The following is a 13,016-nucleotide window of genomic DNA, read 5'->3' on the forward strand; positions in this document are numbered from 1 at the left end:
TTCTAATATATTTTCATGAAAATGATCATGTTTCCATTATCTTTAGGGAAGATAACTCAGAAGTTAGAAAAATCACTAGCTTACAGATTTTTTTATGGATGGTGACTAAATAAGGTCCTCTGTCATGTATTCTCATTCATAACCTAGTATTCTAGCATGGTGCTCTCAAAGTGTGGTCCCTGGGCCAGCAGTATCAGCATCACTGGGAACCCATTAGAAATGCAGATTTTGAAAACTTACCCTAAACCTATTGAATCAGAAATTCTGGTGGTTGAGCCCGGCAATGCATTTAACAAGTTCCCCTGATGCACCATAAATTTGAGAATTCCTGTTGCATTGGACGAGTAGTTCATTAACTTTAGTATCCTGAGGATACTGTGCAGACTGCTAAAAAAAAAAAGAAAAAAGAAGATTTTAGCAACACTCATAATAATTCTTATTCAAGCTACATGATATGGGTCCGAGATAATTGCATGTAAAGGAGCAGCCCAGTAAACCCAGTGTATGTGGTCCTTATAATTATCTGGATTAGACAGAAGGGCTTAACACTGAAGTTGTTCAGCTTTCTATAAATGCAAAATGAAGGCCTATTGTTTATATATTGTGCTTACACTCCATATTAGGTTTGTGCAAACCAATTCACCCAGTCCCCAAAAATGGAGTTTTCAAATTACTGAATGAATTTTTAGAGTGTGATTACGGCAATCCACACTGAACATTCAATATTCTTTCTTTATGGTGTTCCTTATGATGTACTTGCACTTGGAATGTAATTTTGCTCTATATAATCAACTTCACATTTATATTGTGTTACATTAAATCAGCTTAGCTTTCTTGCATTTGTTAAAGATTCCTTTTCTTTTAAGATTTGGAATCATGTTTTTTTAGCCAAAGACAAAAATCTTTGAGAGTTCTGGTTTAGGTAGCTTTCAAAATTGGAGGTTAGTTTATTTAACTCTGTTAATATTCTCATTCCATAGACTGATGCTGAAAGAATACAAAGAGTTTGTTGGTTTATTACATAGGACTGCTGCACTGATGGTATCACAACTGTTTCTTTAGTATGGTAGCTGCCAGCAGAAATACCAGTTTTAATGAAGCTTTGCACAGGCTCTTATCTCTTGCTGGGACCGACTCTGTTATAAATAGTTTGGCCATTGACTCATCATTAGACACATATCGGGAATCAGCCCGAGCTCCTCTAGCTTACTCAGAGACCTGCCTTGCGTTATGATTCATAATTTTGTATTCGTATAGAGTGGATAACACTCAATGGTCTTTTTTTTTCTTTGCTATTTTATATTACCAAATGGAGGTGTGGTCATTTTCTAATTTCTGGGTGGCTGAATTTTTCAGATATGCTCTTGCTGTGTGAGCAATTTGTCAAGGGTAAATGGTGTTATTTCTACTCCCTTACCATCGGGCAAGAATACCTCAGAGAACGAACAGCGCTCTCTCTGTGCGTGTACGTGTACGTGTGCGTGTGCATGTGTGTGTGTGTTTAGGAAAGGCGAGGGGAAGAGAGGATAACTTGAATTTATCAAATTCTTTTCAGTGAGAAAAAAGGAAATGCCAATGTCTTATCACTGTAGATTCTAGAATAAGGTAATTCTATCTTACCTGCCACTTGCTTTGGAGAGGTCTAACACCTTTCCCCTGTATGATATTAAGGAGTTGGCATGGTTCAATAACCATGAGCAAAGGAAGCAGGATTTGGGTAAGACATAGATGGGTGTATGAGTCACGTATTAGAAGAGTAATACTGCTAGCTGCCATAACAAACCTCCCTCAAATCAAAGTGCTTTAAGTGCTTTAATACCTATTTTCCTCATGTCATAGTCTACTGTGAGTAGCACGGGTCTCCTAGGAGTCTGTTTCTGAAGGGGTTACTTAAGGATTTCGGTTCCTTGTATAGTGTGGTTCCACACTCCTGAAGTCATTTGCCTGTGGCGAGTAAGAGAGACAGAGACAGAGAGAGACAGAGAGAGAGACAGGGAGAGAAAGAAAGGAAAATCTGGAATTTAAGGGTTTACCCTTGGAAGTGGGAGTGCCTCGTTTCTTCCTGTATTCTATTGGCCGAAACTAATTCAAAGTCACAATCTCACTGCAAAGAAGGCTGGCATGCATCCTAATGTGTGCTCCAGAACAGTCAATATAATTGGTTAGTATCCAGTCAGTCCCTTCTGGTCACCAATAACTTTTTCATTATTCCTCTTATATGGAACACATTCAGCCTTTCCCAATGCTATTAACACCCAAATTCCATCAGCCATGGCATCCATCTCGAAAATCTAGGATCTTTAAGTAATGTTTGGACCAAATATTACTCATTTTGGTCTAGAGACCTACTGTCAAAAAGATATATTATTTACACACACTCTTCCCATCAACCACTCAATTATTTAATGGTGAAACAAGGAGGGCATAAACGCAGAATATTCTTATTCTAGGAGTAAAAGAAAAACACAAAAGTCACTGGTCTCTAATAATAGAAAATCCTGCCAGTCAGACTATGTAAAAGCTGCTCTCCTGGGTTGGGGAACCAAGTCAGCTATCTGGGAGGGGCTCCTGTGTTAATTTTCCCCATATTCTCCTTGATCAGATCTTTGCGATGCTTCTCCTTGCTCAATATCCTCCTTAGCCATATTCGAAGTATGTTTTTGGAGCCTTATTTTTTCTTATGCATTAGGGACCCAATAGTTATTTTAAGTATTTGTCAAAGATCCCCTTGCTACCTTTTAAAGCCAATTTCTCTGGTGCTACATTTTCTTCAAAAACTTAATAGATTTCTGATCTGTTATTTCTGAGTAAGTTCCATGTGTCAGAAACCATGCCCAATGTTTTCCACTAGACATTACTCTCCAATCTGTTGTTCTATTTCTTTTTTCTTTTTGTGGTCTCCATATATTTCTGGACCTATTTCTGGTCAAGCTCTGCCACAGAAAATAATAAAAATAAATCCAGAATATATGGACAATATCACTAAAAATTGGACAGAATATTTTTTTCAGCTATGAATAATTGACCAAAACACCTGCTTTCACTTGCTATTCTCTTCTCATTAAAAAAAAAACAAAAATCCTGTGGGAAAATTACTCATTAATTTTTACTCCATATTTTATCCAAGAATTCTGAGTGAGACCCTGAGCATAATTCTTATGCCTAGTGATACTTAGTTTAGCCACCATCCTTTCCTATAGTCACTGTCATTTACTGTCTCTTGGACATATTACTTAATCTTTCTAAATCTCTTCTCTAAAATGTCGATAACAATGATATCCTCTCCCTAATGTCGCTTTGAAGATTAAATTAAATAACATTACATTTCTTAGTACAGTGTCAAAGCCCTCAGCATATAATTATTATTATTGTTGCTTTTATCACAGTTGTCATCCATACTTCGGGTTTTACAGACATATGGTATCTGCTATATATTTTATACAAGCAATATCTATTGACCTGGATAAAAAACAATGATTAAGACATGACTTCAAAAAGCTGAGTTTTGTACCGCTTTATGAATAATCCATAGCAATTTGTGAAAATTCAATTCTTATGTTCAGCACTGCTTTCCTTCACCTGATCAGCTTATAAATGTCCACTTATTTATTCAATGAACAGCATTTGGAATAGCAGATGGCTTTGAGTTGCATGTGTATTATTTCTTTGGGCCTTAGTGATATACTGAGCAATCATTTGCTATGTAATGGTTGCTTCAGGAAACAGAGCAATTTATTCCAAAAGTACAGGGCCAACACATGGTACATGGGCACAATGGCATAAATAGACATACACAGGTGGCAATGACATTAATACAACCAATGTAAGTACTAGCAACAGATTTTAAGCACCAATCTACCCTTGGGCTACAACAAGCATTACCCATATTACCATTCTTGATTTGTTTTAGGAAGATATTAACTAACTTTTGTTTTTAACTTCTTGTTTTAGACTTAGTATGCTGAATCAAGGTTCTGAATAATGCACTGTAGTTAGCCTAGTTCTTCAAGTTCTATTCAACTTGAGGCCTGATTCAACAGGCAATTCAAGTAAGAAAAATACCTACTAATTTAATTACCACTAAGTATACAAACATATTTATTTCCTAGATAAGACTTGGGGCATTGGATATCAATAACAAAATCTATTTACAATGTATTTCCTGGAATATGTTTTCCTGGCCTCCATATAGAAATAGAAATATAGAAATATAGTGCCCACCATAGTACTTGCAATTGCCAAATTTGCTGAGATTTGGGGTAGATAAATTGGCATTGTCTGAATCTGACAGATCCTACAACTGTTATTTAATGGGAACTATAGGTTACCACTTCCTCCCATCCCAATGCTTACTGTTTGCTAAATAAAGCAGGTCACTTTCTCTGACTTTTAAGGGATTCAGGGTTGTACAATTAAGCCACAAATGCTGACAAGATAAGAGTAATATCTTTTCTTCTTCAATCACTGCTTTTCTCTCTTTTGGTTTCTTTGATTTTAGTAAGTCAAGACACAATCTTTTTTGTGCTCTAGAAAAGAAAAAAAAGCAACTCCAGCTTGAAATGTGTTTATCTGTGGGAACAGGGTTGGAAATCATACTCTCACATTCATTTTGTGCTGCCGTTCTTATTTAATATATAATCATCACAACTTGCTATAACCTAGAAAGAAGAATGGAATAAGACCAGCAGTAGTTTTTTTTTTTAATGTGCTCACAAGCTATTTGTTTTCAAATTAAATCTTTTATCCAGAGGCCAGTGTGTGTTGGGTGGGAAGAGGGTGCAGCTATAGACTTCTGGAAGGTTAAGGTGAGCTTGTAAACTTACCATATAGATGTGATTAATTTTCTGATATTTTCCTAGTTTGTAATTTGATCTCAAGGAACTCCTAGTATAATGACTTCAGCACTATGATTTTATCAGCACGAAACATACTCTACATTTTCTATTCAGAAATTCCCCTGACCCGACCCTTTCATCTCGGAAACTACACTCACATTAGGCAAAACATTCTTGAAAAACGTCTCATTCTTGGCTTCTCCACTTTCTACTCCCTCCTTAATGCTTTCCTCCTAGTTTTTCACATACTTCACACCCACCAGAGATTGCTTTTAAGGGGATCACTTCTCACCTACCTCTATTTTGAAAATCCAGTGGAGGTCTCCCCATTCTCCTCTTTTGCTGCTTTCAGGAATATCTGGCACAAATAAGCTCTTCTTCTGAAAGAATTTTCCTCTCAGTTTCTGAGAAGACATATTCTCTGGTTTTGTTTCTACCTAATTTTCTTCTCTTGATATTTCTCTGCTATTCCTGTACACACACACACAAATACATATGTTAATTATTATGATAGTTATTATTAAAGGTGTTTGGATATTTGTTTCTATAATTCTATCATTGAGCTTACCACTGAGATCCAGAGTTGGTAACTACCTAACAACTTGATACTTCCACTTGAAAATCTAATAGCAATGTGAAATTTAATGTGTCAATCACAATTCTTTCTTTTAAACCACCCCTAACATTTTTCCTCCTTCAGTGTTTAGTCTCCTTAAATGACACCACTGTCCATCCGTTGGCTCAAATCAAAATTTTAGGAATCATCCTTGAGTCCTCTCTCTTATCATCTGACCATGTATTCATTTTTCATTCATCCATTTATTAAAGAAACAGTTATTGAGCAGTAACAATGAACTATTGCTTTGAGCCCTAGAGATCCAGTAGTAAACAACCATTAAGTTCTCTGCTAGGCTGGAACTTACATTTAAGTAGGGAAAGACAAGTAATAAACAAATGGATACAACACTTGTTTGTTATAAGCACTTTGAGCAGCATGGGAATAGGGTCATGTAAAAGGGCAAGGGTGACTCTGAAATTGTGGCATCTGAAGAGTTCTCTTTAAGAGATGACATTAATCTTGAACCTAAATGACAGAAGAAGAAGAAAGATGAGGAGGAAGAACAAATTTAGGATGCAGCTTGACTTGTCTGAAGAAAATAAATTGGCTGTTATGGCTTTATAGTGGATAATGGTGAGAGTCATTTGAAATGAAGTCAAACAAGTAGGCAGGGGTCAGGTCATGTGGATATATATAAACCAGCTTAAGGAGTTTGTAACTCATTCTAAGTGCGGTGATAATTCGTGGAAGGATTCTAAGCAGGGGGATAAGAGAGAGGGACTTATCTTGTAAAAAATATAAGTACTGCCCTATCTAATCCAAATGCTGTTTCTTTTTTGCTTAAAATCTTTAATGAAATTCATAATTAATTGAATAGATGAGTGCTTTGCATATAGCAAATGCACAAAAATATCAAATGAATGAATGATAAAATAAGCAAAAATATGTTTTACATAATTTTATGTCTGTTAATTTTTTTTTAATTTCAATATTTTAAAATTAAGTTGTAATTTGGAGTTTTCTATTTTATCAAAATTAGTAGATTTGGGGTGAATTTAATTAACTTCAATTCAATAAATTCTCATTGTGTGCTATGTGTCTTCTTTATAAAAAAAATGTTATGAAAAAGGAAATAAGGCATAGTCTCTGCCCTCAAGGAACTCAAACTCTAATAAGACATATAATAATCCAACATGAGAGTAGATCACAGCACTTTCCCAACACAAAGGCAAACATGGGCTTTCTAGTTTTTTCCTTCCTTCTTGCCTTCATTCTCTCTCTTTCTATTGGAAAGTTACATTAGACCAGGCACAGAAACAGAATAGAAATATGGAAAGATTTTTAAACAATCAAGGAGAATGTAAAGGACACTGATAATTTATAGGCATCAGGTAATTTTATATTTATTGGCATCTGAGACTAATACATCTCTAAATTTGGTTACAAATCATTCTGAGCTTGATTATAGAATGGCTTTGTACTAGTCAGCTTGGTTTGCCATAACGAGATAGCACAGACTGGGCCACTTAAACAACAGAAACAACTTATTTTCTCATCATTTTGGAGGTTGGAAGTTCAAGATCAAGTGCCAGCAGTATTAGTTTATGCTGAAACCTGTCTCCTTGGCTTGCAGATGGCTGCTTTTTCACTGTGTTTTCACATGGCCTTTTCCCTCTGCATATGCAGAGAGAGTTAGTTCTGGTGAGTTCTGGTGTTTCTTCCTCTTCCTAAAAGGACATCAGTCATTCAGATTACCCTATGATCTCACCCTCAATTACCTCCCTAAAAGCTCTATCTCCAAAAACAGTCACATTGGGAGTTAAGGTTTCACATATTGAAAGGTTTCAATATGTGAATTTTGGTGGGAACTCAATTCAATCCATAACAGGCTCTATACACTCACAGTGGACTATCACATTAATTATCTCTTAAATCGTTCATAAATCTAGCTGTTTAAAACAACAAAAGTTTCATTATCTTGACAGTTCTGTGGTACAGGAATTGGAAGAGGCTTAGCAAGGTGATTGTGACTCAGGGTCTCTGATGAATTTGCAGCCAAAACATCAGCTGGTGCTGTAGTGTTCTGAAGAATAAACCAGGGCTAGAGGATCCACTTAACCATGGCTCATTCACATGGTTATAATTTAAAACTATCACAGCCACCTAAAATAATTCTTAGTTTTATAAATCTTCATGTTGCTAAATAATTTTAATCCCATTGTAGGTACATGGCATGCCTTAAAACTAGAGAGAGTTGGAATCTATAAGAAATGGATGAGTTGAACTATTTACTCTGAAATTCAGAAAAGATTTCCTCAGGTGACTCAGCCACTGGAAGTAGAAATAATAGAAAAGGGAGGGACTAGTATTTTTATCAGTATAAGCTACAGCAGTCTGAGTTTTACTAGTTCATAAGAGTTTGTGTGTTAGCAAGGAAAAAATGTCTGGTAATTGATTATATTTTAATGTCATATATTAAAAAATTCATTTTTTACAGAGATATTTCTTGAGGTATTGTTAAAAAAAGACACTGGCCCTCACAGAAGATAGCCAGAAATGATTACTTAAAATTGTTTTGCGATGTATGTTCATCGGTCCTAATAGTATAATTTTCTGAGGCTATGCATATGTGCTTTGATTTTGGTTTTGCACAGTAAGATACGGCATATTGGTGTCCTTTCTCTTTAGAATAGCCATTTTTTTTTCTTTTGACCTGCTAAGCTGTTTCAAGGACTGAGAATAAAGCAACAACTAAAGATGTGTTTTAGATGCTATCACTGGAAGCGTTTCTTCAGATGTCAACAGATATTCAAAGGCCAAGAAGACCTTAACCTTGCAATATTGAAGTGAGGATTATAATTACTTTTAAAATGATAGTGTAGTTGGCAATGAATTTTCAGAAAGTACAACATTGCAGTTTATGGCCTTTTTCAAAATTACAAGGAATCTCTGATCTTGTAGGTAAATTCCAGTGGAAAGTACCCAGGAAGAGAAGACTAGAAATCTGGGTTCCGGAGATGTGAGCAGACCACTTAGCCCTTTTGCCTTCTGTTTCCTTCACTACAAAGTGAAAAGTTAGTGCTCATTGCTCTCTGAGGCCTCTCAAAGTTCCACAGTTCTGTGATTATTATTTTGAAGTAGAAAATATAGAGTATTTGATTGCTGATTGCCATGAAAATATCAATGAGAACAATGAGCTGTAAAAGATGCAATTTTATTTCCTATGTGACCAAGCCAATTTAACATTTATAAGAATTTTTTAATGAAATGAAGCTATCCAGGAAATAGTTTACATCAATATTAAAATTCTATGATAATAGCAAGGTTGATATCTAAGAACAGCTTTACAGACCCTATGATGACCAAAGGAGTTATCTATTAGTGATTTATTCCTGCTGAAAAATTCAAGAATTATATAACACAAACTCTTTCTCTATAACATCTAGAATTAGCATATTGGATTAGCCCAGAGATATGATCTCATAATGAATGTTACCACGTAATGGTTTCCAGAGAGGTGATGAAGGATAACACTTTTTAAAACATATTATCACCAAAGGGTTTAGTACTGGGAGGGAACTAAAAGTCTTTGAGTTAGCTATGTTTAAGCCATAGTACTCAGATATTTACATATATCATGTCATTTAATAAAATGGATTCATAAAATTACTTAAGCTAAGATTGAATGTCATTAGCTTGGGTAAATTTTTGCTGTAGACAGAGGGTCAGAAGAGTTGACAGTAAATACTTGCTATGTGACCTTAAGCTGATCATGTAACCTGGGTTGACCTTAATGCTCTCATCTCTGAAATTAAGGATTTGGAGTGATGGATCTCCTTGTGCAGTTGAAAGTTATAGGATTTAAAGTTAAACCTGTATTTGATTGTCTGCTCTTTTATTTCCTGATTATATAACATTAAGCAAGTTAGTTAAACATATAAAGACAATTTCTTCAGCTGCAAAATGAGGATAACATGAAGCATCTTTCAGGGTTGTCCTATGGATTAAATGAGACACTGCACATCAGCTGTCTCACACTAGTCCAGCACATAGTAGGTGCTTTGAAAAATGGGACCATATCATTATGTTCTCTTTGGCTTCAAAAATAGACTGATTTATTTTTAAATTTTCATCTAAATTTTTCCTTAATTGGACTAACAAGATTGGAATGACCATATATATTACGGTTGTTTTACTCAAATTAAACCAGATGGAATCAAATGATTCCTCCATCAGTGTACTTTGTTAACAGTGGTAATGGAATTTTATATTTGTATTTTATAATAGTGTTAAGAGTTCATGAATATGCATATATAAGTAGAACTGTTTATATCATGTGACTGTCACTTTGAAATTTCAGTACTTGGATAAGATTTGAGATCATAGGCATAGAGTGACATTTAAGATGCAGAATGGATACTTTGGTTGAGTAAATGCCAAATAATTTTCACTAACATTGAAAAGGCCAACTACATTAAGATAATCTATCTGTTTTGCCAGTGGTATCTTCCCTCCTGCCATTCCCTTCTGGTCTAGGGTTTAGGCTTGCTTTTTGGTGACTGATGTCATGGAGCTGTGGGACACTGAGGCATACTCTAAAAACTCCATACAGAGGGAATTTATGCCTGAATATATGCTATACAAGATTTTGCTAGAGAAATCAAATACACAAAGTGAAATGTTACATGTTTCATAGTCTGACGCTCTACTCTGAAATCTCTCTGGTAATGGCAGGCCTAGTACATTTCACACTAAAAGACATTCAATAAGTGATAAAGTGCAAAAACAGGTTTACTAATAGCCTACACAAAATGTCATGAAAGTTAAGGCAAATTACATATAAACCTGATAGTTCACTTGGGTGGTAAGATGCTCCAATTTCTGAAGGATGCTGAAGTTCTTTCAAGGACCTGAAGTAGAGGCCCTTGCCAGTTTATTTTATGGGCTCTAATTGTCAAGATGCCCATCTGCCTCCATGGCTCACCTTCTGCTGGCAAAGCTGTCTGGCTGGCCATCCATATCATCTGGAGCCCAGGTGCTTATATCCTGGATCACTGAAGTGTTCACAGGACCACATGCTATGTTCACAGTAGTGGATATAGCATTTTTATTTTAATATTAAAAACAAACACATGAAGGCTATTGGAAGGCTTTACTCTCAATATGTTTCTCATGTCCATGTAATACTATTTAGGCACAACTAATCATCTCATGGCAGCTATGATATATCAGTTTAAGTTGTGGGAAGATAAAAAAGTACTAAGGCTTGTCTTGAAGACTCCCTTGTGAAGTGTTGAGTTATTGAGTAACCATATGTCCTAGTTGGTCTTGGACACCCTCTGTGTAGGTCTGTTATCACAGTATAATTACTGAAAACTTTTTTGTTTATCCTCAAAATGTCCTGGTGTGGACAATAAATTATATGGTTATCCCATAATCTCCTTAGCAATGTCATTAAAGCGCCCAGCCTTCTTAAGATTCTACTCTTTTCTACTTTTAAGCACTGAATTCAGAACTGGATAAATAAACTTCTCAACTATGTCTAAAAAATAGGTGGGTGATCCTAGAGCAATCTTATGCAATAAGTTAGTAGATGCTGATGCAGGCAGATGCTAAAAGAAATTGGTTGGTGTTTATGACCAATGTGATACGTATTAAGGTAAGTGGAGGCAAGGGATTGAAATGGCAATGTTAGGAGCTCCTATTAGCAGGAAGTAAGACTGTTGCTGAAAGATCCTACTAAGTGGCATAAGGAAGAGGGCTGAAACAGAAATTTAAGAGGCCAGGAGAATATGAACCCCAATGAATAAGGCTGAATGTGTGACAAACCAATAAGAGAATTTGTCAGGTTATTTTGGTGAGGAAAAATTGTGTTAATTCTCGTCAGTAACAGAAGCAGTGAATATGAGTTTTAGGAAGAGACTTTTAGTAATAACCCTAGCTCCTTGTCAAAGGTATCTTGGGCTTCCCATTTAAAAATGATATCTATGTTATAGAGATGAATCCTGTTGTAGCCATCAACCAATCTTCCTTTTCCCAATTCAAAGCTCACTAAGCAGCTCTTCTTTTTTCCCTTTGAGGAGAAACACATCATTTATATTTCTCAGTACTAATTAGTAAATTAGTATCCTGGTACCTGTATATGAAAGATCATACCAATTCAGTTTCATGTAAATTTAATCAATATGAAGGCATTCCTAATTTCAAGCCACAGTGAGGCATGAGCACCACCCAGTAAGCAAAGATCATCACTGTGCTTTGTGATTAAACATTTAATATCACCCTGGGAAACACTTCACTTCATGATTTCCTTTATCATTAAAAAAAAAAAAAATGTGCTTATCCACTATTGTGAAGTCAGTAGATGCGAAGTACAATAAGTATTTCCAAATTTACATATTACATACTGAAACTTGAAAAATACTACATTACGTATTCAAAGCCATAGAGTGAATCAGTAGTAGTGTAAAGAGGGAGTAGAACATAGGTTTTCCAAGTTCTTGTTTTTTGCTCAGTTTATTAGCATACACATTTAAAAGCTGTGGATTAAATCATGGGGGAGAATGCAGGCTTACACCTTTTTTCAGAAAGACACAAAAGTACTTAAGCATACTAGTCATGATTTCATTTAGAGAAATACTTACCTTGATGCTGTCTTGTTATTTACAAGGCAATCAGAGCCATTAGCCTAAGATGACATTTTCAGTTGACATTAAACATCTTAGGCCTATTTTAGATAACATTTAAATCCTAGACTTAGTTTGGCTACATCTTTCCAATGATGAATGCTTTTCCCATCTTTGAGTGCTCTTAAGTGTGACCTGTTTTAATTTTTTTTTGCAAAGGTAGTACAGTCATAAAATAAAAATTCAGGAGTGAAAGAAAATAGAATTAAAATTGTCTTCTTCTCTCCTTAGCCCCCACAGAGCCTAGTTTCCTTCCCCAGAAGTAAATACTGTTACCAGTTTCTTGTATATTCCTCCCTCTAATTTATTGTTTGAGAAACACACATAAAAACATACATAATTTTAGCATTTTACACAGAAGATTACTATACTATACTTATTACTCTATGCCTTGCTTTTAAAAAATGTTTCCATATATAGCATAGCATTCATTTTTATATCAGTTTAAATAGAACTGTCATGTTCTTTTTTAATGGTGCTTAAAAAAGTATTCTAGTATTCCACTGAGTATAGGAGCACAACTGACTTGAACCAGCCTCAGTTAACAAACTTATATTTTCAATGCTGCTCTGAATTTCCTTGCACATCTGCTTTTTGCTCAGATGTGAGGAAGCTAAATAATGAGGAGTTGAATATCTGGATAAAAGTACACATGAATTTAAAAATTTTGTAGTTATTGTCTACAGAAATTGCAATAGATGGTATTTCAGTTTACGTTTCCTCCAAGTATGTGTAGGAATACAGGAGAACGCCTGTTTCTTTCACCCTTGCCCACAATGTGTAGAAACGAAATCTTTAGTTCTTCGTGCATATGCTAGGGGAAAAACAATTTGTAGTTAAAATTTAGAATTTTCTTATTAAAAATTAATTTTGGTATTTTACTGTGTTTAAGACTCAGTTTCTACGAAATGTTTTTATCTCTTTCCTTGAAGGAAG

The 13,016-nt window shown here is 35.2% G+C and overlaps 1 pseudogene; it reads right to left on the reverse strand.

The window, feature by feature from the left end:
• Positions 1-255: 255 nt before the first annotated feature.
• Positions 256-13,016, reverse strand: part of LOC133101650 (uncharacterized) — a 50,173-nt pseudogene continuing 37,412 nt past the window's right edge.

Source organism: Eubalaena glacialis, chromosome 11 (genome assembly GCF_028564815.1).
Source record: "Eubalaena glacialis isolate mEubGla1 chromosome 11, mEubGla1.1.hap2.+ XY, whole genome shotgun sequence".
Classification (NCBI taxonomy): Eukaryota; Metazoa; Chordata; class Mammalia; order Artiodactyla; family Balaenidae; genus Eubalaena; species Eubalaena glacialis.